Source organism: Venturia canescens, chromosome 1 (assembly GCF_019457755.1).
Source record: "Venturia canescens isolate UGA chromosome 1, ASM1945775v1, whole genome shotgun sequence".
In the NCBI taxonomy this organism is placed as follows: domain Eukaryota; kingdom Metazoa; phylum Arthropoda; class Insecta; order Hymenoptera; family Ichneumonidae; genus Venturia; species Venturia canescens.
In genome coordinates, this window is record NC_057421.1 from 10,641,525 (window position 1) to 10,663,909 (window position 22,385).

General features: G+C 42.0%; 1 protein-coding gene across 1 annotated transcript in view; it reads left to right on the forward strand.

Moving 5' to 3' along the window:
• Nucleotides 1–22,385, forward strand: part of Scgdelta (sarcoglycan delta) — a 140,554-nt gene that overhangs the window by 26,368 nt on the left and 91,801 nt on the right. The window lies entirely within an intron of this gene.

Genomic DNA, 22,385 nt, shown 5'->3' on the forward strand with positions numbered 1-22,385 from the left:
TGAACACCCAATGCTTCAACACCTAGAAAATTTTGCATGAAAAATTAAAATATTTTGATCGTAACGTCGTATTAAATCGTCGTTTCAATAATTATTATCGATGTTTACAATATCAAAACACACATTAACTCGGCGAATGTTTAGTCTACTACCCAATAAATTACCCACTGCGCCATTATCAAAATCATTTAAACCAAATTTTGACCAAGAGCATATACACCGTTGTTTGCTCTCGCATTAAATTTCATTAGCGAACATGGCAATAAGAATTGACTTTTACCGTGTCCTAGAAGAAATGTAATTATTGGTCATCCCCCACTGAATTTTGCTACACACCACGATAATATTGAAATCCAGTACGAAAGCGCCCGGACAAGCCGGTATCAGACCTGGAGAACTACGTTTAGTGAAAATTAAGGTACTTCGAAGCCTGAAATTGCAGGCTTCACGAGAAGTTTTGTGCGCGCGAATAAGCTAGACTTTCCGCTACTACTTTGAATAGTCTTTGTTCGACTCTCACGGTGAGCTCACAAATGTCACGGTTCCAAGATGTTACTAGTAGCCTCAAACTTCAAGGGAGTCGCTGGAAAGGTGATACTTTGCATTTTGAAAACATGGACATAAAGGAAGCATGCAAAGGGACAACATTGTACGTTCGTGATGATTGTGGGAGTTTACCAGTTTTCGTACTTCTGTCTACACAAACTTGAAACGAAAGTGTATATTAGACAGCTTCAAATACCAGGCGCCAAGACGCTGCTCCGTCTTCGTACAACATTTAAACAATAAACACTGTAAGCGTGTAAATCAAACTTTGGTCCGCTTTTCATAGCTTCATTCGAGAATCCATTCGCTTTAAGAAAGGACGCATGTCCGCCTGCATTATTACTTACACGGCACTCCAGAAAGAGACGCTCATAGGCTTCTTACTGGAAATGAAGTTGCCAAATTTTGCCGTGATACCTACCAAAATGGCAGTATCGTGTAGCAGATTTTCACAACCCAGTTGTGAACTTGATACGCATAGCGAAATTACGGGTGAAGTACATCGTAAAAATAAGGTTTGCACAGAGTCAAATTCTGCGAATTGTGAGTAATGAAATTGGAGCGGTACGCATGGCGACGGGCGGGCAACGATGCGTAGTTGAGTTTGAAAAAGCCACACAAGAAAATTGTGCAGGTTTAACAGTGTGAAATTCGAGAAAAAGTTTTCATCATTAAACTTTAGCGTGTGTTCTCCTGAAACTTGATATTATGCTGATGTAACAAGGTTGCCGGGGAACAGGCTTGATATTTCTCCCAATCTAGTTTGATAACGTGTGCAAGTTTCTTCTCGCGAAGTTCTATGAATCGAATTTTGATTGAAGGAGTTTCTGAATTCTTGTTTCCATGAAAATTGTGTTTTCGTACTACATTCGACATCTGACATCGGTGGTCTCCTGAAACCGATTATTTTCAGGTAAAAATCTCAATCTTTTCTGTTGAAGGTCGAGAACTTGGATCAGTTGTTGTATATAGATATGGAGGTGGAGCCAACACCAAACAGGGATAGTAAGCCGAGCGTGGCATTATATTCCTCTGTGGCGATTGTGGAACGGGCAAGGAGAAAGGTCGTAGTATGTTGAGGTGGATGGGACATACGTCATAGGATGACAAGCGGAACAAATGGAATCTGAACCAGCAATCCTAGTCCCGCAACTATACAAAGCCTCCGCCCCACAGTTGTGGGGTTAGTGCTTATGTATTGGCCAAAACTGGTTGCTCTTGCGTTGTCAGTCAGCAACTTGTCTAATATCGTTGTCATTTGGGAAGGAAAAAATGGTCATGTTGTACATGGTCGAGTATATTTTTATTTTTTTACACCGTCTTGAATATCGTATGAAATCGAGAGAACCGTAAGGGTGGGACAGTCGTAAGGGGAGGCTTTCGATCACTTGAAATGTGATGTGAGGTTGGAATGCTCGCAGCTTCGATTGTACGAAGTAGACTGAGAATAAAGTATGGAAGTGATCATGCGGTTCGGCTCAATGTCCTTGTTTTGTGTATCCAAGTTTCTCCACTGTAAATCCAAAAAATTATTCGAAATACTTTCCATCTGAGCTGGCAGTATGGGTTCGAAGTTCTTGAGTTTTTTGGAAGGTAGCCATTGCGTCGTAAACGATAACGAAAAGGGCTGGAGGGCAGTGAATCCGAGTACAATGGATCTGCACAGGAAACTAAACGAAACGATACAAGTTTAGCGTTCTCAAGAGTTGGAAGGGCAAGGGATGAATGTGGCGGATAATTTGGAGGGGATGATCGCAGAACAATTTCACAGTAGAAGTTGTAAGTCTGTCATCGAGTCTAAGCAAGCCGAAGGAGCCGCGAATCGGGTCAGAACCTCGGGGTAGAAAGCAGTCAAAGTGACGAAGATCTAGAAATGAAACTGGGTAGAAGGATGGAAGACAGTTGAGAATGGAGTGGCAGTGGTAGAGATGTGCAAAGGGGTTTGCGAATGAAACTGGTTGAGTGGCAACGGTGGAATAGGTAGAACGGGAGATGGTGGCTTGGGGTGCGCGACGAGTTCATGCATATGCCACAATCTCATTTGACTGCATAATCGCATTCGAGCCTCACGGGATCACTGTGTCAACAAGTTACACATTTTTCTGTGCCCCGTGCCTTTGCGGCTCTCCTCCCTCCTCGCTTTCTGTCTCAATTCCCTTATGGCAACCTTCCTCATTGGTATCATTGTCTAGGCTTTTCAGCTACCTATATACAACCTGAGGGGTTAGAGAGCAAACGTTTGCGAAGTGTCTTCTGTTACGGTTCTCCTGACTGCATACTCTGTCGCTGCTAGTCCAAGCAAACTACCGCTTTCCATCGCGTTCGTGACAAATACTCATTCAGACCATGATTATAACGTTTTTTTCCACCTTGAAGTGCGTTAATCTTGTTGTAACAGAGGTGTTGATGCTGCACACGCGTAAACGTGGTTATTTCAGAACGGCCTTTGAAATTTACCTAGCAACGGAATCCATCCTAAATGTGTACGTAAATAAAAAGTATTTTACCTGCGATGTGTGGTGTCCAATGTAAAACGTGGTAACAACGTGTTGTCGGTGCGCCCGCTTGACCGTTGCCACTGGACCGAAAGCCGGTACAAACGGTTCCAGCGTTCGTTCTCTCCCATTGTTCACATTTTCCCTCCCCCACGTGCCCTCGCGTATTCGCTCGTCTCTTCCCAATTCATAGTATTTTCTCCCAGCGCGCGTACGAAGATAGAAAAAGTGGGAGTGTGAACGACGGGGATGTGCGTTTTGCTAGATGTTGAAATGCAAAGCAAAGCCTGAGGACGACCGAATTCGATCGCTGCTCCAGACCAACGTCATAACGGGTTGTTGTGTTTCGCCCGGTCCGATTTTTAGTAGTCATTGTGAAACAGACCCGATTTTCTCGAAGATAAATGCTGATTTATGCGGCTCATTGGTGCACATCTGCCAGGCTTTGGAAAAAAGCTTTGAATTTTCCTGCTGCATTATTAGGAGGCAGATACGTCTTATGAACAGTCGCGACATTCGTGTGGAATGAAACTTTTGAGAAACTTAGAGAGTCTGAGAAAGCGCCAGTCTTCGGGGGGGAGCAACTACAAATACTCGTGAATAGGAAACGAGGTAGAAGTAGATAAAGGGTGTGTATTTGCGTCGCACAACCCCCGCAGCTTTCATTGCAGTGATGTATCATTGCGTTAAACTCAGGGAACTCCTTCACACGAAATAACACTGCTCATATCACTTCCAGTTAAATTTCTCTCGCCTCCTCTTCTATTTCCTTCTTCCTTTCTCTCACGCGAATCGTATTTTATATTTATGCGCTCACTAGTTTCATAATTCATAGAGGTTCAGGCTACGGGCTTATAACCATAGCCGGTGGGGGGAGCGCAGCCGTTCTGCTACCAGGATCCACACCGAGACTCGGAGTCCCGTCCTCGGTCCCTGCTAACCCACGTTTGCGTCGCCCCTTGGCCCCTCGCCACTCGCTTTCTCTTCTCCGCTCGGGCTTCTACTATCATCTGCTATTCTTCGTAGTCAATAGTGAAGCTCCTTGCAGAAATACAAGCCCGTCTTCCCTCACCGTGAGCAAGTTATACAGGATGTTGGAATGAGTGTGTGAATTTGTGTACGTGTGTCACGACCTGGTTGACCCGCCACCCTGAATTCACCTTCGCTTCGGTCGTTTCACCTCTCTCTCTGTACCGAGAGTTCAATTTTGCGGTAAGGAACGAGAATAGAATACGTGTCACCGGTCCACGAGTGTAGTCGCCGAGATCGATAACGTTCCTCGTAATTACATGATTATTTTATTCAACTCTCCTCGAATACTCTTCTCCGCTCACAGAGACTCTTTTCAACTTATTCTCTTTTACACGTATTCATGCGCTATTTTCTCATCACCAGTTACACTTCCCTTCGATCGCTTTCTCTCGCTTTCAATAGGTATGGAGCATGCTTAAACGTTCTGAGGGCTGAATGCTGCACCGCGGAAATGTAGGAAAGCTGCACGTTCGGTGCGGGGGCTTGAATTTCATGAAAATGTTCCATTTTATAAAATAGTTTTGATCATTTATAGAAACATGAAATAATATTGAATTTGTGTATTTTCCTGAACAATTTAGGATTGTCTTTCATGTTTGTTGTGTACCGAACGAGCCTTCCCGTTTATTTATGTACTTTAAAGTATGAATGCTTGACGGTGACGTGTAGTTGTTGATGATAACGAGTGTGCAGATTGTGTTCTGAGAGTCGAACGAAGCTACAAACTCCGTATGGTGTCCTAATCGAGTGCAATGGACCGACTGGACTGAAAGCATCGTCTGCCGGAGCTTCGTAATTTCTCCGCAATTTTGGGAATCTCTGCAGTACTCAACATGGCCAGAGTAGTTTCGCACCCGGAAGTTCGTTGGTCGAGCTCGCGCCTGCATTATCTAATCCAACTAATTCCAAGCCTCTCTCCTCTCCGCCTCCTCTTTCTCCTCGCTCTTGTCTCTCTGACCTGGCTTGCTTCCCTACCAGGAGAAACATCCGGTCCCAGTATTGCGGCTTCGAGGCCTTTGCACTGAGAGAAAGACGCTCTGCTACAAGACGCAGTTTTCGAGAGTGTGCATGAGAACTTCAAACCACATGATTCATAACGTACTAGATTTATTGAGGGAATCGAAACCAGAACAGAAAATCCCAGCAGCCCTTTTGCGACCTGATTTCCCAAGACGAACCGATGAATATCAAAGTTAGATGATTCGTACAAGGGCCATGATTTCCATTTAACTCTATTCGAGAAAACAAATGGGTCATCATACGAGAACTCGCAGAAATAATAAACTCCGAAGCTTTGGCAAAATAACAACCGTCCTCTTTACGGCTCTACTAAAACACAACGCTGCTCCAAACAGCCCTACTCTCAAATTTGCAAAATCAATATAACCCAATATGTCTTCTCTTTTTTCATTAAAAATCTGTGTTATCCACCTAGTCATGTTAACGAGTAGAGACGTTATTCATCCACAAAATAAAAATCTTTAGAGTGGAAATATTATCGAGTAGATTTATAAGAGTCGAGTTATGTTGCAGCGAGTCAACAATTCTACTCTCAGTAAATATATTCAACAGCAGTTATCCTCAAAATACATGTTTAAAGATTAACAACTCTATGGGTAGCCATTCTCGATAGCACCTCCGCTCCTTAATAATTGCGGATCTACGTAGAGAACATCTATCCTCCTTAACATATCTACTCCGATGTGATATTTAATCCCCGAAATCTCTACTCATGATGATTTCAGAACATATCTCAACACGAGTAGAGATGTTGAAGATAATAGATTATACATGAGTAGACGTAGAGTCTTCATGAATTTCGGAGTAAAGATTTTAGAAGCAGAATTATTTTCGAGTAGAGGAGTAAAGAGGATGGTTATTATTCTACCGAAGCTCGATCGATACAGAAACGTCTGGGAATAAGTGAAGCTACAATTTGCAATGAAAATTACCAATCCAATATTTAACCGTGAGTTTGATGTCACAATCGTTTGCATAAATACAAATTGCATTGCTGCCTCATTAGCACACGCTAATCGAGATTGATGTCGGTGCGGCAATACTATTTTTAAGTTTATCAGCGATTTGTATGAACAATAATGTATGCACGCACGTCGAGTGTTTACAAAAAGCTATGAGGTCGTCGTTTAATTTTGGTCTCCGGAGGGTGATTAAAAAAAACCAACGAAATTCGTTGTATCAACCAGTTACCGAACCTGTTACTAGACCGTGAGGTGGGTTCGAATCAACAAGATTTTTCATTGTTGCACATTACCCAAACCCATTGTAAACTACAACCGCAGGCTCATAAGCAACAAAGATTGAATGGGAAAGAGAGAGAAGCAAGAGAATCAATTTCAAGCCGCATTGTGTTATTCCGTTCCGTCAGCTTTCCCGAGAGACTTCGTAGAACAATTGTCTCACACAGAGGTTATGTTACACGTAGCAGAAGATCCATATTCCGGTAATAAACTTCGAGCGTCAACAGTACCGAACGAATGTAATTTTGTGAAGGCAGCGGGCGCATTTCTGCTTCAAGTTGGGTCTCCATATCCAAGGTAGCGTTACCTCAGAACCGCAACTCTATCTTAGGAATCAAATTAATAGAAATAAGAGGAAAGAGCCCGTTGATGCAAGGTAAAAATGTCGGTGGGTAGCGTAGAACGAAGTTGGTTGATGTAGTTCGCGCTAACCATAAAAGGACGACGGAGCACACGCAGGGTTCTCCCGCGTTGGTTGGGAGTTGGGTACGAGAGCATGCGAGGTTCTCCAGGGCAAAAGTGTATGGCCCAGCCGCGAGGGTGATTAACGCGGTTAATTTGTTGCAATTTGACCGGGCTAGCAGTCTCTCCCCTCTCGCCACTTTCCGCGCAGATCTCATGGATCCTCTCCACCACTATCCACCAACACGAGCTTCGCCAGAGGCAACTAGTGTGGGATGGAAGAGAACGTGGCGTACCGGGTATAACCAGCGAGCCATCCTCGTCGCTTGCAGCCTCCCAACTCTCCGATCTCCCATTCTGACCGCCGTTGCATGCTTCACCCGCGCCCGCTTTCACTCGCTCTTTCCATTCCCGTTCGCCAACCGTCCCTCTTTTGACCCTCGACTACATCCCAACTACCAGCACAACCGAGCGCACACCCCATGACTCCGTATAAATTATTTACGAGATGTAATTGTAATTCCCGTGTCGGACGCGAATATCGCGCCCTTTCTACCTCCTGGCTCTCTCTCTCTCTCTCTCTCTCTCGCCGCTTCTTCTCTCACCATGTTCGTTCCGTACTATGACGTTCTTTTCCGAACACTGCTGCGTCTCCCTTTTACAGAAGACGAGACCGAGTGCAACAAACTCGCCAATTCGAGCTGACGACTCGATGTTCCATGACAGGGAGCAACTTTTTTTCACAACAATTATTTTTGTTAGTGATGTTGTCACTCCTCGCACTCTAAATCCAAGTGTGCTAACACACATTAAGTGTGTTTTGTACTTAGCGCCATAAGGAAACTATAGATTTTTAACACACCATAAAACGTGTAAAAAGTGACCACAAGAAATCTACAATTTGCTTACGGCATTAAGTACAGAACACACTTTACGTGTGTTGGCAATAACACACTTGGATTTACAGTGCGTTTATCTGCATTATCCCAGGAAACTGGTTTGATATTCCATAATGTTATCGAGCTATTTGCTGTAAATAATTTCGGTGCTAACAGCGATCGATCGGGAGATATTCGTTCGAGTATTTTATGCAGATTGATCGGACAATGCCCATGCGTCAATACCGATGAGATTGCAGCAACTTGCTTGAGTGAAAGAAATCATGAACTTGATTTGACTGGCCGCGTCGACTTGATTTTCTTCAGGTCGTTCCTATCGCTCTATATTTTATTCGTTAGATGAGGCCATTGGCCACACACTCCCAGGCCGCCGCCAGGCCAATGGATATTATTATTGCTCACATGCACTCCCCAGACGTACACAACGCGATCTTAACTCAGCTTTATGGTATTTTTGCGCAACCTCGCTACTCACATACAACGTCCGTAGTAAGCCTGCACACCACGCCATACTGCAACCGTTCGTAGCTGCCATTGTCCGATGATTTACGTACAACGGAATTACCCATAGCTCCGTCGTACGACCTTCGTGTTGATTTCCATCGCTCGTCGAGGCACACGAGATCTTGCGCGTCTACCTAACAAATGCCAGGCAACAGGGAAAGTGGTGAACTTCCACCAAATGCAATCACCGAACCCGCACGCTTTTTTCTTCAGTGGTATTAATGAAAAACGACATAAATCCGTAGCGTGTAAGACTGCAACACCAATAATCGTTGTAAAGGTTCTACCATCGACTTGCTTCAAGAGCTGAACTCCAGCAAGTGATGCGAAACTTTTTTTCGTTTATCTGCCTTCATTTTGTTAGCAGATACATAAAGATCAATGTCCGGGCATCAATAGCTTAGTATTTCCTCGCGACTATACGATTTTTCATTTATAGTTCAGTACCGGCTCGAATAATTTCGTTCTGCGATTGATCTTAAAATAGAATCTCGAAATATCTCGTTTCAGGCACTGTTTCTGCATCAGGATTACCTGAAATTGAATAAACTATGCGATCTCCCGGTGTTCTTGAGATGAAAGAAGCCACGTTGAAGTGGTAGGAGTTCGAAGTTCATAGCTAACCCCTTAAATTATGAAAGGATAGAGATACCGGATTGTTGAATAAAGTCAGAGACAGAAAGTGAGGTCAAACGTGAAAGGGGTGAAGGGAGGAGCCCCCTGAGACGGAGGAATAGAATTCTCACAAAGAATACGAGCGAAGGTAAGGAAATTCCGAAGGCCTTGGCTGTGTGTCAGAAATGTATTGGGTCATGCAGTCGTCGGTAGACACAGCATTTTTTTTTTACTTCTATCGGAGAGAGCCAGCATCTTGCCACCGGATTTTTTTCCCTCCTAATGGAAACGAATAAATACATTCTCGTTATCGCCAAGGAAGATTGCGATCGGTGGAGAAGCTCGTGGAAATCCAGTGGAGATAAAAGGTACGAGGTGTGTATACCTATAAAGGATGATAGTGGAAGGGTGTCTGGTTGAGATGGAGAATACGGAACGAAGACAGAGCTTGCTGGGGAGATAAGCAGCGAAGTGTTCCCAAAGGTGCCGTCTTAACCCAATTTCAGGCATGTCGGAACTAACATGAGAGAAAAGCTTGCACCACGTCGGACTGTTTCAGCGTTATGCAACGTTTTGCCTACTGTATTCAGGAGCTGAGTTAGAGCTCCAGAAGCTTGGGAGGGATATATAACAGGATTGTTAAAGGAGTATGTATGTCTGAGAATGAGAAACAATGCTCTCGCTGGGTGCAGAGGAATATGGCAGAAGGCAGACCGCGTGTTCCCTACTCGTAGCGAGCTCATGGGAGAACACTTGGCCAACTCGTTGCTTCATTCCCATGTATGTATACATCGCTCCTTTCGGTGTTCTACACCATAACCGATCCCCCTCGAGTCTACGCCAGTTTCCCTATCGCCAGCAATGTTCTTCGCGGCTTTACAACGTGGTCATGAATCAGCCATGGTTAGCCACTTGATTATACGGAGCATTATGTCTGTGCAGTCTGTTTGCCTCCGTGTTTTCAGTCCCGCACTGCTTCTCTTTCTGATCAGATATTCTTATCGACCAGCGAGGATAAATTAAAGATGCTTTTATGACTACGTCTCGCCTTGGCTTGTCTTACAACAGCTTGTTTCTTCGACGGCTGCCAAATGGTTCCGAATCTGCGCCAGTAAAAGTTCTTGTGACACCGATCAGTACTGTGGCAGTAAACTGTGTTGCAGCTTTTTCTTTTTCGCAACTAAACTTTGTTTTCTCTCAATTAGTGATAATCGACTGACCAATGCCAAATCTACTGCCATTCTCGACTGCACACGTGTCAGTATCTTCGGGCAACTGAAATTCTAACCATTTCTTACTTTCTTAAAATTCTTACTTTCTGTTCACCAATGATTACCAAAATGATTAACCCCCGTGATCGTAGGAACCCCGAAAACTTCGTGGAGCAAAATATCACAAATTGAAAACCACCTCCACACATGCGCTGTGTGAAACGATATTTTACTAATACAGGTTTCAGCCATTGTTGCTTTGACCCAGCGCGAACGAAATGTAAGAGTGTGATGTAGCACCGACGCGCGAACTCCAAGCGTGAACGTACAACGCGGCAAGAAGATTGAAGAGAATCGGCCCGAAGCCAATATCGTGCTGTGGCAAGCACATTGTATTGTAAAATAACAATAGTTCAACAAAGTTTGTTCCGCTCGATGGTGGAAGGGTGGAAGCGAGTGGGCATACTACTAAGCGTGATATAAGGAAACGAGGCATTATTAGGCAGTTATGGGTCCCCGTAGAAACATCGGTGCGTACGAGTTTGTGTTGGAAAAGGGCGAAATATAGGAATAATAGTGAAACGGTGGAAGATTGGGCTTGGTGGGGTCTGTGTTGATCGCGCGACGGTGGTAGTACCGCCGGTGGGTAGAAAAGGGGCCACCGTTTGTAGGTGCTCGTGCCCAACGAGCTGGCTATGCTAATAACCGAGAGGATCCAAGTGGCTTCCCGTACACAGAATCGCACTCGCATTACCAACTTTAACCTCGGAATAATTTGGCTATTATGACTTCGGAACGCCTTCCAACTTACTAATACTTGGACGAGCGATTTTCGACATTTTCAATGCCGATATAAAGGCGGTTGAAATTTCTTTGGAATAACGATGAAAAAAATAGTGGCGGAAGCGCGCTCCTGCTACGGCTGTACTCGTGAAAGGTATTTTTGTTTTATTTTTGTTTTTATTTTATATTGCAAAGGAAGCTTCACAGTAGAGCTAAGTGTTGGAAATGTTCATACCAAGGACCATATTTTCTGTAGTTCTATGGCTGGAGCCTCGACGACTGGAAGTTCGACTGGCACTCGTCCACGTTGTCAGTCCGACTTGTAGAGCGCAGACCTCAGAGCCAACCCTAGCACGACTTAAGGATCGAAAGTCATATCAATGGGAAGGTTTGCGATCGGAAATTGTCACTTCCGGCGGACTAATGCTCTTCCGCCGCAGGTAAAGCTTCGGTCACGTCACTTCCGACACGTTTGCTTCGACGCGGAACATTCGTAATGCTCCACACTCGCTCGTAAGCGTACTTCCCAGCATGTGCGCGTATGTAGACATGCGTATGACAAGGCATCCGAGAATTCCATCCATACTTACATGCAGCCTGTCTGTACGTGTATCATCGCAAAAGCCGTTATACGACGAATGTTCTCCCTCAATAAGTCCTATAACTATAAGACGTCATCGATTTCTCGCAGGAAGACGATCCAACGCCTGACCAGCTTTATTGACAAATGCATACACCCGTCCCCTGGCTGAATACACACTGTAATAAAATGCGGAGCCACACACACGCTAATGTAGCCTGTTCGTGCTTTGATTCCGACACGAAGCCGATAGGTCACCGCGCGTATACACATTCGTACGAGGATTCGTAACTCGCTTTTCATAACTCGGCACACGTTGAAATTACCGCGTTTCTCCATTCATTATATGTAAATTGTTCCGATTAAACTCAGAGCTCGAAGTGCTTGTCAACATGAAGTACGAAGCACTTGTGCCAAAAAATACAGGTCGTTTCAAACTAATGAGAAATGAGAAGGAAAAACAAACATGTAAAAGTCTTATTCATGAAATTCGAGGATTCGTTGGCATTCACGAGATCGTTGAAACGTTCATTTTATAACGGCCACACCCCCCTCCCTCATCTCCCCCCGTTCCGAGGACCACCCTCTTAACCAACTGGAGACCCGACAGGGTGGTTTTCAAATGTCTGTATACGTATGGTTCTCACGACCGTCGCTCGCACGTCGGTGGTTATTTTAATTATAGCGACGAGTGCACTTGAGCCACGTGTACGCGCACCCTCTGTAGACTCCAGTTGGTACAAATTTGAAGCACTATCCACCACTGGCATGTTCACATCCAAAGACATGGATTACAAGAGGTTGGATCAGTCGTCAATTTTCATCCGAATGATGGATTAAAAAATCACATATTTAGGTCATTGCCTGTACGATGAGATGTCGTAAATCCCAGGTAGCTGCGATCTTTACTCGTATATACTACTATCACGACGCCGACACCCGCAATAGTATTTTTTCGTCTTTTTTTTTTAAATGAAGAATCAACACTTTACCAATTAAGAAACGTCGGCACTTTTATTGATAGAAAGAATTGGTGAGTTAGAAATATGCAGTATGTTACGATCAGACTTGGGCGGATTTAACCTCGATTTAGGACTCAATTGTCGTGTCGAAGATGTCCGTCTTCTTTGAGATTCAATTTTTAACTGACTCCTTCTTGCCCAACAAATATCTGCTTCAGCCGAAGGAGGGAGGATTATGAAAAGTTTACACATCTTTTAGTAAAAAATGTAAAGTGTGGTCCTCCAAGTGGAGGCCATTTGGTTTTCGTCATCGGATAGATGACTTTCCGAAGTACGCAGCAAATTCATATTTCTTAAGATTTAGAAGAATACAACACAAAAAAAGTAAATTTATGAGCCATGCATGTGGTCCCCACGCACAGTGAACAGTCCGCATGACTTTTAAACCTCATTCATCGCTCACGCAGACTGGAGATTGATCCTTTGACCTAAACCAACGCATTCGGGGATGACACTGGAAAACTAATAATTTAAATTTTAGTTTTATGAAAGTCTTTTTAGCGCGTGACACGTAACATTGCCCAAAATAAACTGGGAAATTTTGTACAAGCTTCAATGCATTGATCATAGTCAAGTTATTTGATTTTGGTTTTTTCAATCTGACCCGTTCTCGAAATATCGTCGAATAGAATTAACATTCTATTGGTGAATCGAATGAACAACCAGCAACTTTGGGATATTCCATTTTGAAGGTGGCCCACTTTCAAGAAAAAGGAAAGTTCGAAAACTATCAAATCTGCGTTTAACGAGAGTACTACAAAACTTGTATTGGCTTTTTTTCAATCCTTGGGTTCGAATCGATTCTTGGATTCGATAAATGAATTAAAAACGGAGTACTCTGGTTTTTGTATTTTTGCCACTACTCGTCATATTTCCATTTGTTTCGAGTGTTTCCTTGCAGATTTTTAAAAACTATGTTTTTAAGCAGCAAACTTTTGGGGCTAACAAGAACACAATGCTTCAATCTACTCCAAAACCACCGCTCTGACATGAGAACTCCACTGAAATTCGCACCAAGTTATACATTTGGATTTGTCAAGAGATTAGAGTTTATTGAAAGAAAATTCGATAACAGCTTCAGTCAATAATCGCTGAAGGGCACGTAAATATTGAAGCTGAGTGATCGACTGCCGAGAAACCTAATGAATCTTCATGGACGAAGAAATCTCTTGAGCTTTGATACCCGATACAGGTCCGAATATAGCGCATGCACAAATCCACAATCACAGGCTTCTACTTTGCTGTTGCGTAGTAAACATGAATTGGTGATGAGCGACTGCACCGTTCAATTTGATCTCAACGAATTTCCATAAAATTCCATTATTTCATTTCCAATTTGCATTTCCCATATTAAGATAAAAAGGTTCAACGAACAACCGTAAAATGAGTGTAAAACAGGATAGAAATCCAAGTTTCGTGCATGATGTTTGTCCAAAAACAAAAATCGCAGAAACGAAAATTTTGTTTTCATTTGAGTTCGAGATTTTCATGAGATTTTTTCTCCATGCTGCCGATTTCATTCAAGCTTCCTCCAATTATTTCACGGCTTTAACGAGTGAGTGAGTCTGCAAGGAGTTAAAACATCATCCTTCACTAATAACACGTGTTCTATGTACACTCGTTGTACAGCACAAACGTATTAGAGTGTAAGACATTCAGGAGCGTTCATCTGTAGTATAATACAGGACAAGAACGTATGTCACGTTAGATTCGTAGTTTTCATACAATTTGCATTCCAGCTGCGTACCACCGCATCCCCAGCACCCTTTCCCTTCGTTTCCCTCCCGTCCGGGAACCACAGGCGTAGCCGCGTTACTCTTCTTCTCGTTCTCTCTCGTTTTCCCTTTTGCTCGCCTGATACGGTCTTGGTCGGTAATTCGTTACAACACGTACAGGCCTGGGCCGCTAATGAGGGTAGGGAACGAACTGCTACTAACGAACGGTTAATGCCCGAGCTCGCGCACCTTTCGCGGCTCACGCTTCACTACTCACACCGCATATACATGAAAGTATAGTTATATCTAAAATGCATATAAACATCACATATAAACGTGTAACGCAGACGCGAAAACCTCATACAGGAGGTTTTCTCGTGTAGTAGCCTTCTCTCCCGAAACTCACGTTTACGTGGACCGAACCGCCCCAACACGCGCGCACCGACGGCACCATAAACCTCGTGCCCCGTGATGGTTTGTTATTTTAATTTAAAAACAAAAAAAGAAAAAAAAGCAGCAGCAAACACGAACTTTTTCTCTTTTTACTGAGCTTTATGACTCCACTGAGGCGCAGCTTTCACAAATTCTTCAAGGCTCTCGTGGCGAGACTAAAAAGAGCTAAAGAAGTGGGGAAAATACTACTCTCTGTATAATCTAAAATGTTCACATATTCTCCGGGGTTGCAAGCTTTCTCGACTTTACTTGAGAATTCAGTGCGATCAAACTACGAGCAAGCCCAGAGAATTTTTCTATATTTGTCACTTTTACTGCGACAGTCTTACAGGTTTTATTAAATTCATATTCTAAGTGAATTTCAAATATATATCTCATGCAATATTAAGCATTCCGTCGAATAGAAATTTCTTGGAGGATTAGGTCAGTCTATTTCTGTTGAAACAATTTTCAATCAATTCGTATATAATAACTTATTCAGTCAAGTGAAGTTAAAATTGAATTCCCACCTTATATCTGTGAATCACATACCGACTGAGATAGCCTATCATGAGGTTGAAACCGTTCGAGAACTTTAAAAAGTAGATCGCATATGATGAAAAAACCTCGACTAGAGTAAAGAAAGTAAACAGCTTACAAAACCAGAATAAGTTGCTGCATTCAGTGGCAGCGGGGGGAAATAACAGTGAGACAGGCTGAAAAATGAGGTATTTTTTGGAATTTTTTCTTTTTAAACGATTCGATCAAATTATTTGAAATTTTGTGTATTAATTATTGTAGTAATGAAGTATACAAAATTACGAAAATTGCGAAAAATTGCAATCACGAAATTAAAAAATTTTGATTAAAAAAAATAGCGTCCAATTGAAAAAAACAATCGAATTTTATACAAAAATTTTGCAGTAAATTGTTAAAAAAAGCAAACAATTTTTAAAAAAACGCTATACGATGCGACGATAGCGATAAGTTTTATGAAGAGAATCTTTTTTCAATGAAGTCGATTGGACAAAATTTGACAGTTATGCTGTCAACTAGACCAAAAAACATGGTTTCGAGATAAATGCGTTTAAAGTTTTGAGAGGATAGAATGGAATGATGTAACTTAAATATTAATATAAAACAAGTTCTTATCGATTAGTCTGCTATCCCTGGACCATACAGAAGCTCTTTTGCGTCCAAACTCTCATTCTCACTCCCTTAAACGGTTTGACAAAACGGACATTCAACTTGCTGCAAATTATTGTAAGCTACCTTTATCGTAACATTGTACGGGAGAATGACTTAGGACATCCATTAAACATTCGTGCAGCTTCTCCACAGTATCTGTTGAAACTGAGTCGGTCATTCGTGACGTGAATAAGGCACTACACCGAAGTCTGATGCCTTGTGTCAACATTATTGTTTCGACCCGCATAGCTTCTGAGAAAACTTGACCCTTCGCCACTTGCGCTTTGTGTATTTGCGTTAACATTTAGCGCGCATACATCCGACCGAAGTCATTGTCATGTAATATTCTGGGCTCAGATTCTCGGTTATTATTTATAGAAAAAATCGATGTGAAAAAGAGCGCAGCGGGAGGAACCGGCAAAAGGAAAAACAGAGTTCAGAATGGATTCAAACCCAAATGCAACGAGTTAACTCACGAATATCTCGTTATGTGAGTTGGCAATATATCTCGGTATCTCGTTATTCCCATTGCCACGTCTGACATTTCCATTTTCGGTCGCTATGGTAAATGCCAAGCGCATAAAAAATGCTTAAAACTGAAACCTACCCGGCGATTGCAACGTGACCGCGTAATCACCACACGTACAGACAGTTACGCTAGTTTTTTTTAACGTATCCACAAGCTAACATTTGCATATTTGGGCGTATATGTTCTCTACGCTTGCCGCGCGGAAAAAACGTTGAAATTTCACCCATTTGGCAACCCAATGTCTCGTTCGCTTAACCAGATAAACTTTTTGCTTCTTTTCACATGTATATTTTGGTGAAAACTGGACAGGAAGACTTTTATCCGAACAAGATAAAAGCCCGAAAAATGCCACTCGCGAATTTTAAGAGCGTGGCAAACCTCGCGGGAGCCGCAGTTTTTAATACTTCGCCACCCGAACCGCTTCCGCTTAGTTTGATTAAGTTCATATTTCTCATAAACTCCTAATAATTCAGGACAAAAATATCGATAAGTTCGAGGAATAAAGTGAAAAGTAAATAGTCATTTTCTTCGAGAAAATCTTTAAAAGATACAAGCACGTGTAAACGAATGTTAAGGCCTCAGAGCATCCTGAGGCGAGACAAGTTAAGCGCATCCTGGCGCGAGGCAATTTTTGTTAGATGACACAGCAGAACTGAGAGTCTTAGGAAATGATCAAAATCGAAATGATTGATCTCACATACCAACGTAGAGTTTGTCGTGTCGTTTCGCCTCAAAGCTCGGACCTTTTAACATAAATAATGAACTTCCTATCGAGGATCCTTTTACAAATCTGTATTATTCAGGAGTTTGAAAAATGGTTTCGCAGAGATCCGATAAAAAGGGACGCGAGGATGAACGTCATTTTACTAGAAAAAATATACGATATTTCTCGAAATTCTGATGAGTCACGGGGTCATTTATCACATATTTGAATGTTGTTAAAAGATCGCTTCGGATTTCATCACAGAGAAATATGTAAGGGAGATGAAAAAGAGAGAGAGAAGGAGAAAAACTACTGCAAAAAACCATATTTTGCGCGCGAGCCTCGCATTTGTTCCTACACAATTCTTCTAAAATGTGCTACTGCATTAGGTAAAGTCTTTGGATTTTCTACATCTCGCCTGTTCGCATTCTCTCCAACTGTCGAGTGCCTCCATAGTATTTTCCGCATAGCTACAGACGGGGAGTGTACCAACCTGGGGAGCCACAGGCGACGCGAGCAAATCGCAAGCGAACGCGTGTGCTCGGTGTGTGTTAAATGCACGCTCGGCTACTGCACGCTCGGCTACGCTGTTCACTTAAAAAAAATCTCGTCTAACGAGAAAAAAATCGTCGCAGCCATAATAAAAACGACTATGAAAAATAACCATCCGGAAGGCCAACTAATTTGCGAGCAGAAAATAGTACCGATTCAGGATAATCTGCAGGACGGTTAGTGCTAATCGATTTTTCGCATTGTTATTATGCCTCATTCTGCTACTTCGTGATCTTTAAAAACATTGGAAAATAGGGAGTTTAAGACCAGAATTTTGCTGTTCATGAAACCATGATTCAACGTGAGCTTTCAAGGTCGAATTCCGTTATGCCTCAATCTTCTGGAATCCTTAACACGTGAAAAACCGTTCGCATATCTCGATCCATATCCCAAAAAAGCGAGAGCCACTCTTCAAGTCGACTTGGACTCGCGAACTCCGTTAATTAGGTTACCGAAAATATCAGCCCTGCCAGAAATCACCCCATCAATCGTCCAAAATTAAGGTAACTACTGTACTGCATGCTAATCAAATGAGTACTAAATTTTCAAAATGCTTTTCGACCAAGTTTAACGCACTGATTAAACCTATTGTTAGTAGATACGCATTGAAGCATATTACATATAACATAAAAAAATATTAAAAACAATAGTTTAAAAAAATCATGAACTGATAAATGCAAATTCCCACAATGACCCATTTTCACTGGTACTTTTCGAAGTACTATCTGTATTTTTTCACCGATTTTATTCTTATATTCGCAGATCTCATTTTGTTTCTCAACGAATTCACCACGTAGATTTAAAAAAAAAAATCCATTCCTTCAGAAATTATTGATGAAAAAGTGTTTTCGCTTTAGGAACAATTAGCTGCAACAGTGAAACGATTAAGTTAAAAAAACCACGTAGTCGATTCGTAGAGGATCAGTTAAGGAACAAAATGAGACTTGATGCAATAAAATCGATCGAAAAATACAAATAATACTTCGAAAAAAAAAGAAAATGTGTCATTGTGGAGATTTACATTTATCAGTTAATGGTTTCGCAAAACTATCGTTTTTAATATTTTTACACGTTAATTAGATATGCTGCAATACAAATTCACTAACACTACATTTAATTAATCGATACGTTGAACTTCGTCTAAAAGCCCTTTAAAAATTTTGCACTCATTCGACTAGCATGCAGTGCACAGTTACCTCAAGCACCCAATTTCCGTGTATTCGCGTTCTTGCCCAACTTATTTGCAGGACTGCAGGTCATGCTTCTATTTTCAGGTAACCATTCACGTGGCTCCGAGTCACATGGTTCGAAGATTTCCCGCAATACTCTGCTAGCTTGTATACAATGATGTTTATGATGTTTAAACTGTTAATAATACGTACGTGCATCCATGATCCACTGAGACGCATCGTTATCAAAGTAGAGATGAAAACCGTCGAGCAATTTAGGATTCACTGTGTATACTAAGATTCATTCTATTCAGAGCTGGATGTGTATTCGCGTAGTACGAAGCATCTGGTGATTGGAATCCTTACAACCGAGTATGAGGCAACGGAATGGGCAGAGATGCTTAATACGGACGGTACATCTCGATAGAGAGTGCGTAATACTATTCGGGAACATCGGCTAGAGTAAACGCTGGCTAAACCTAGATATACTCGTGTAGATAGGAATGTGTAGGAGTAACGGAGAATCGGGCAGGTTGGTGTTGTCCATCCCAAGCGCGTACTTCAAGCCGGAGCGAGTGCGTAGTACTCTGAAACATGGACAAAGTAGCAAGCTCGATGCACATGTTCGTTTATGTTTGTGAACGTTGATGGTTCTGAGGGGAGCGAGCCAGCGGTTAGCCGATTGCTTGGGGCGCGAATAGAATTTTGCATTGAAGTAAAACTAGATACGGTGCTAGGAAAAGTGTCGCAGAATACGTACGGGGAGAAAAGCGTTCGATGTGTTTCGACATAATTTTAAGTACTATCCAAACACACTTGTGTGGTGTATTGGGAAATAAATCAACTACTTTCATTCTACTAATTAGTATTGTTCTGAAACGAAAATGGTCGACTCAGCAGCACAAAATGATGATTTAAAAATATCTTCTCTTTCACCTCGATTTTTTTTACTCATTACCTTTAGATCTGAAATTGATGTTTAACCCTACACCTCATGTGCCTTTTTTCATACCCTCAACCTCATGACCGGGGTTTGAACGCACCCCACTCTTTTTCTGCTTATAAATCCGGTCCTACGATGTTAAACTGACTTTATCCTACACCATTATCTTCGTTTTTTTATAACGAAAAGAATGATGTACGATAAAACTAATTTTAATTTAATTTATATATAAAAAAATCCGTCGATAATCAGTCGATAATGTCGCTTGTTAGGACGGGAGCGTAGTTTGAAGTTCGCGTGGGGTGTGCTCACACCCCAGTCATGCGTTCTAGGGTTAAGTTTCTTTAATATTTTTATATTTTTCCCTGGTATAGCGGAGCATTTCATGTCTTTCATTATCTTTGTGTATATTGAAGATCCTGCTTAAAATCGTAGCGACTTCGAAGATTTTTAAAACTCTGTTGAACGAATATATTGAAAAATGAAAAAAAATGATAGTGCACTGGTTTGTTTGGAAAAGGAATCGATGTGAGCAGCTTCTGGGTTGTTGAAGGAGGTCCACGAGCTCTAAAAATTCGTAGTGGGATGAATTTCATCTTTCTTCAAGTGTTGCCATTCCCATGAATCCTATTTTTTGTTCTCTGTAAATTACTTGACACGAACCACAAGACGTGTCTTATGAAAGTCCCAAGAAGACAATGAAGAGTTCCACAGTCATTTCAAGGTTGTTTCGAAATTTGTTCTTGGCCACCCCATGAAACTGACAACTGAACTCACTTGTGCTACCCTCGATTTTTCCTTTCACCTGAAACATTTATTTTCCGACTTTTTTGTCTGACTGAGAGAGTTAATGAAGTCTTACCTTATTCGAAGGCCTTACTCTATACTTGGATGGTCCTGCAAGTCACAGAGCATGCTGTGCGATGTAAATATACTGGAACAATAAATGTACGGGTTCACGTCACGAGATGAAAACGGTTTGTCTACACCGAAAATATACGATTGACAGTATTCAGGATCCAGAGGGGAAAAAGGAAGAAGGACATATACGACGAGAGTTGCGACGAGCCACAAGGTGGAGGAAAATCTCAGTAGGAGAGTGACCTCTGTTTTATATTCCAAGGTAGTAGAGCTGATGCAAGACCTATTCCGGACTTTTACCTCTTGCCTTATTCGCTTTTTTCTTCACGGCGAACTTACCACTCTTGTTCTATTTCATTCGAAGCCATCCTTTTATCTTATTTTTCTCTCTTTCCTTGTGCTCCGCGTCTTTTCTACCACTATTACTTCGCACGTCGTCGACAAGGCCCATATCATCTCCTCGATTTTCATCCCTCTTCGCACTTTCTCAACGTCTTCTTCTTCCTCATTCTCCTCTTCTCAATCTTCGTCTGATCTCAGCCCATTTTTCTGCCGGTTTGTTCCCGGCGATACGTGTATTTTTGTGCGACTCTATGAAGCAACGCTTTCACACACCGATGAACATCTCAACGGGATATTCCCATTGGAAATGGAACGAACGAAATGGTCCAGCGGGGCTTGTGCTCAATCGGACAGAATTGCCAGATGGAAATTCTTGCACAACACATCAAATTGAACCTCCGTGACCTCTGTGACATTTTTTCACGGAATTCCGGCATATAAAAATATGCGGTACGAGACAGACAAGGTTACTGTGCAACTTAGTATACATATCGATGTATGCATACCTGTGTATATAGGTCTCCGTGTGCATCCACACGAATCCGTCCATCTCCATAAATGGATATGTATGTGATATTATTTCCGGGAATGTAGAATGTCCACGAAGTACGAGGCTGGCTTGAAATTTAACGTCGAAAAAGAAAAAGGTCGGCAGTTCATCCGCTTCTCGAATAGCTCCAGGAAAACAGCGAGAGAGGAAGTTGTTTGCCAGAGTCACTTTCGGAACTGTAATGCCACAGCCTGTTTATATATATTATATCTGCCAACCACACCGAGCTACTGCTGTAGGTAGAGAGAGAGAGAGAGAGAGAGAGAGAGAGAGAGAGAGCGGCTGGCGAGTTGTGTATGAGGAAAAGAGGGCTATGGATATTATAAAAGTGTGCAAAGCTCTTTGAATCCTCGAACAATTAGCGGAGTTGCCCGCGAGAGGCCAAACAGTTTAAATCTAATAACACAACCAGGATCCATTCTGTCTCTCATTTTAATTCGTTAGCTTCTTTCTTCTTTCCCATTTTCCGTCCTTCTTAATCTCTATCTCTCTTTCTTTTTCACGTTCTTTCTTTCACTTCTGTATTGCATCGCTCGTCGTCCACCTTTACCCATATACCTGTCGACTTCATTCAAGTGCATATCTCTTTACTTATCTTGATTTTTTTCTCTCTAGTGGCAACAACGTGCGCTCATTTTTGTGGCAAAAAAACTAACGAATGATGATGCTTTGCAACGAATAAACAAAACCATGACAAGGTATAGAGGCTTCATATTTCGATATATCAAAATGTCTTTTTTAAGAAAGGATAAATTACGATAATCGCATCGACAACCGACATCGACACCTGCGCACGAGGTGGAAGCCCACTTTCGACATGACGTGCAACGATAATCGAATCTTTCGATTTCGAATAGAGTTCCTAACAAAAAATGCAGGAAACGTCTGACAAAGAAAACTCAACGATGACTGCAGTTCTCCCACGATTTTTTCGCATGATTTGGACTGAAGCGACGCTCTTTTTTCGTTAAAAAGAACGTCAAAAAATGAAAAAAATTTAACGAAATTCAAAACAATGAAAAAATAAGGCAAAGTGGAGACAACAAATTAA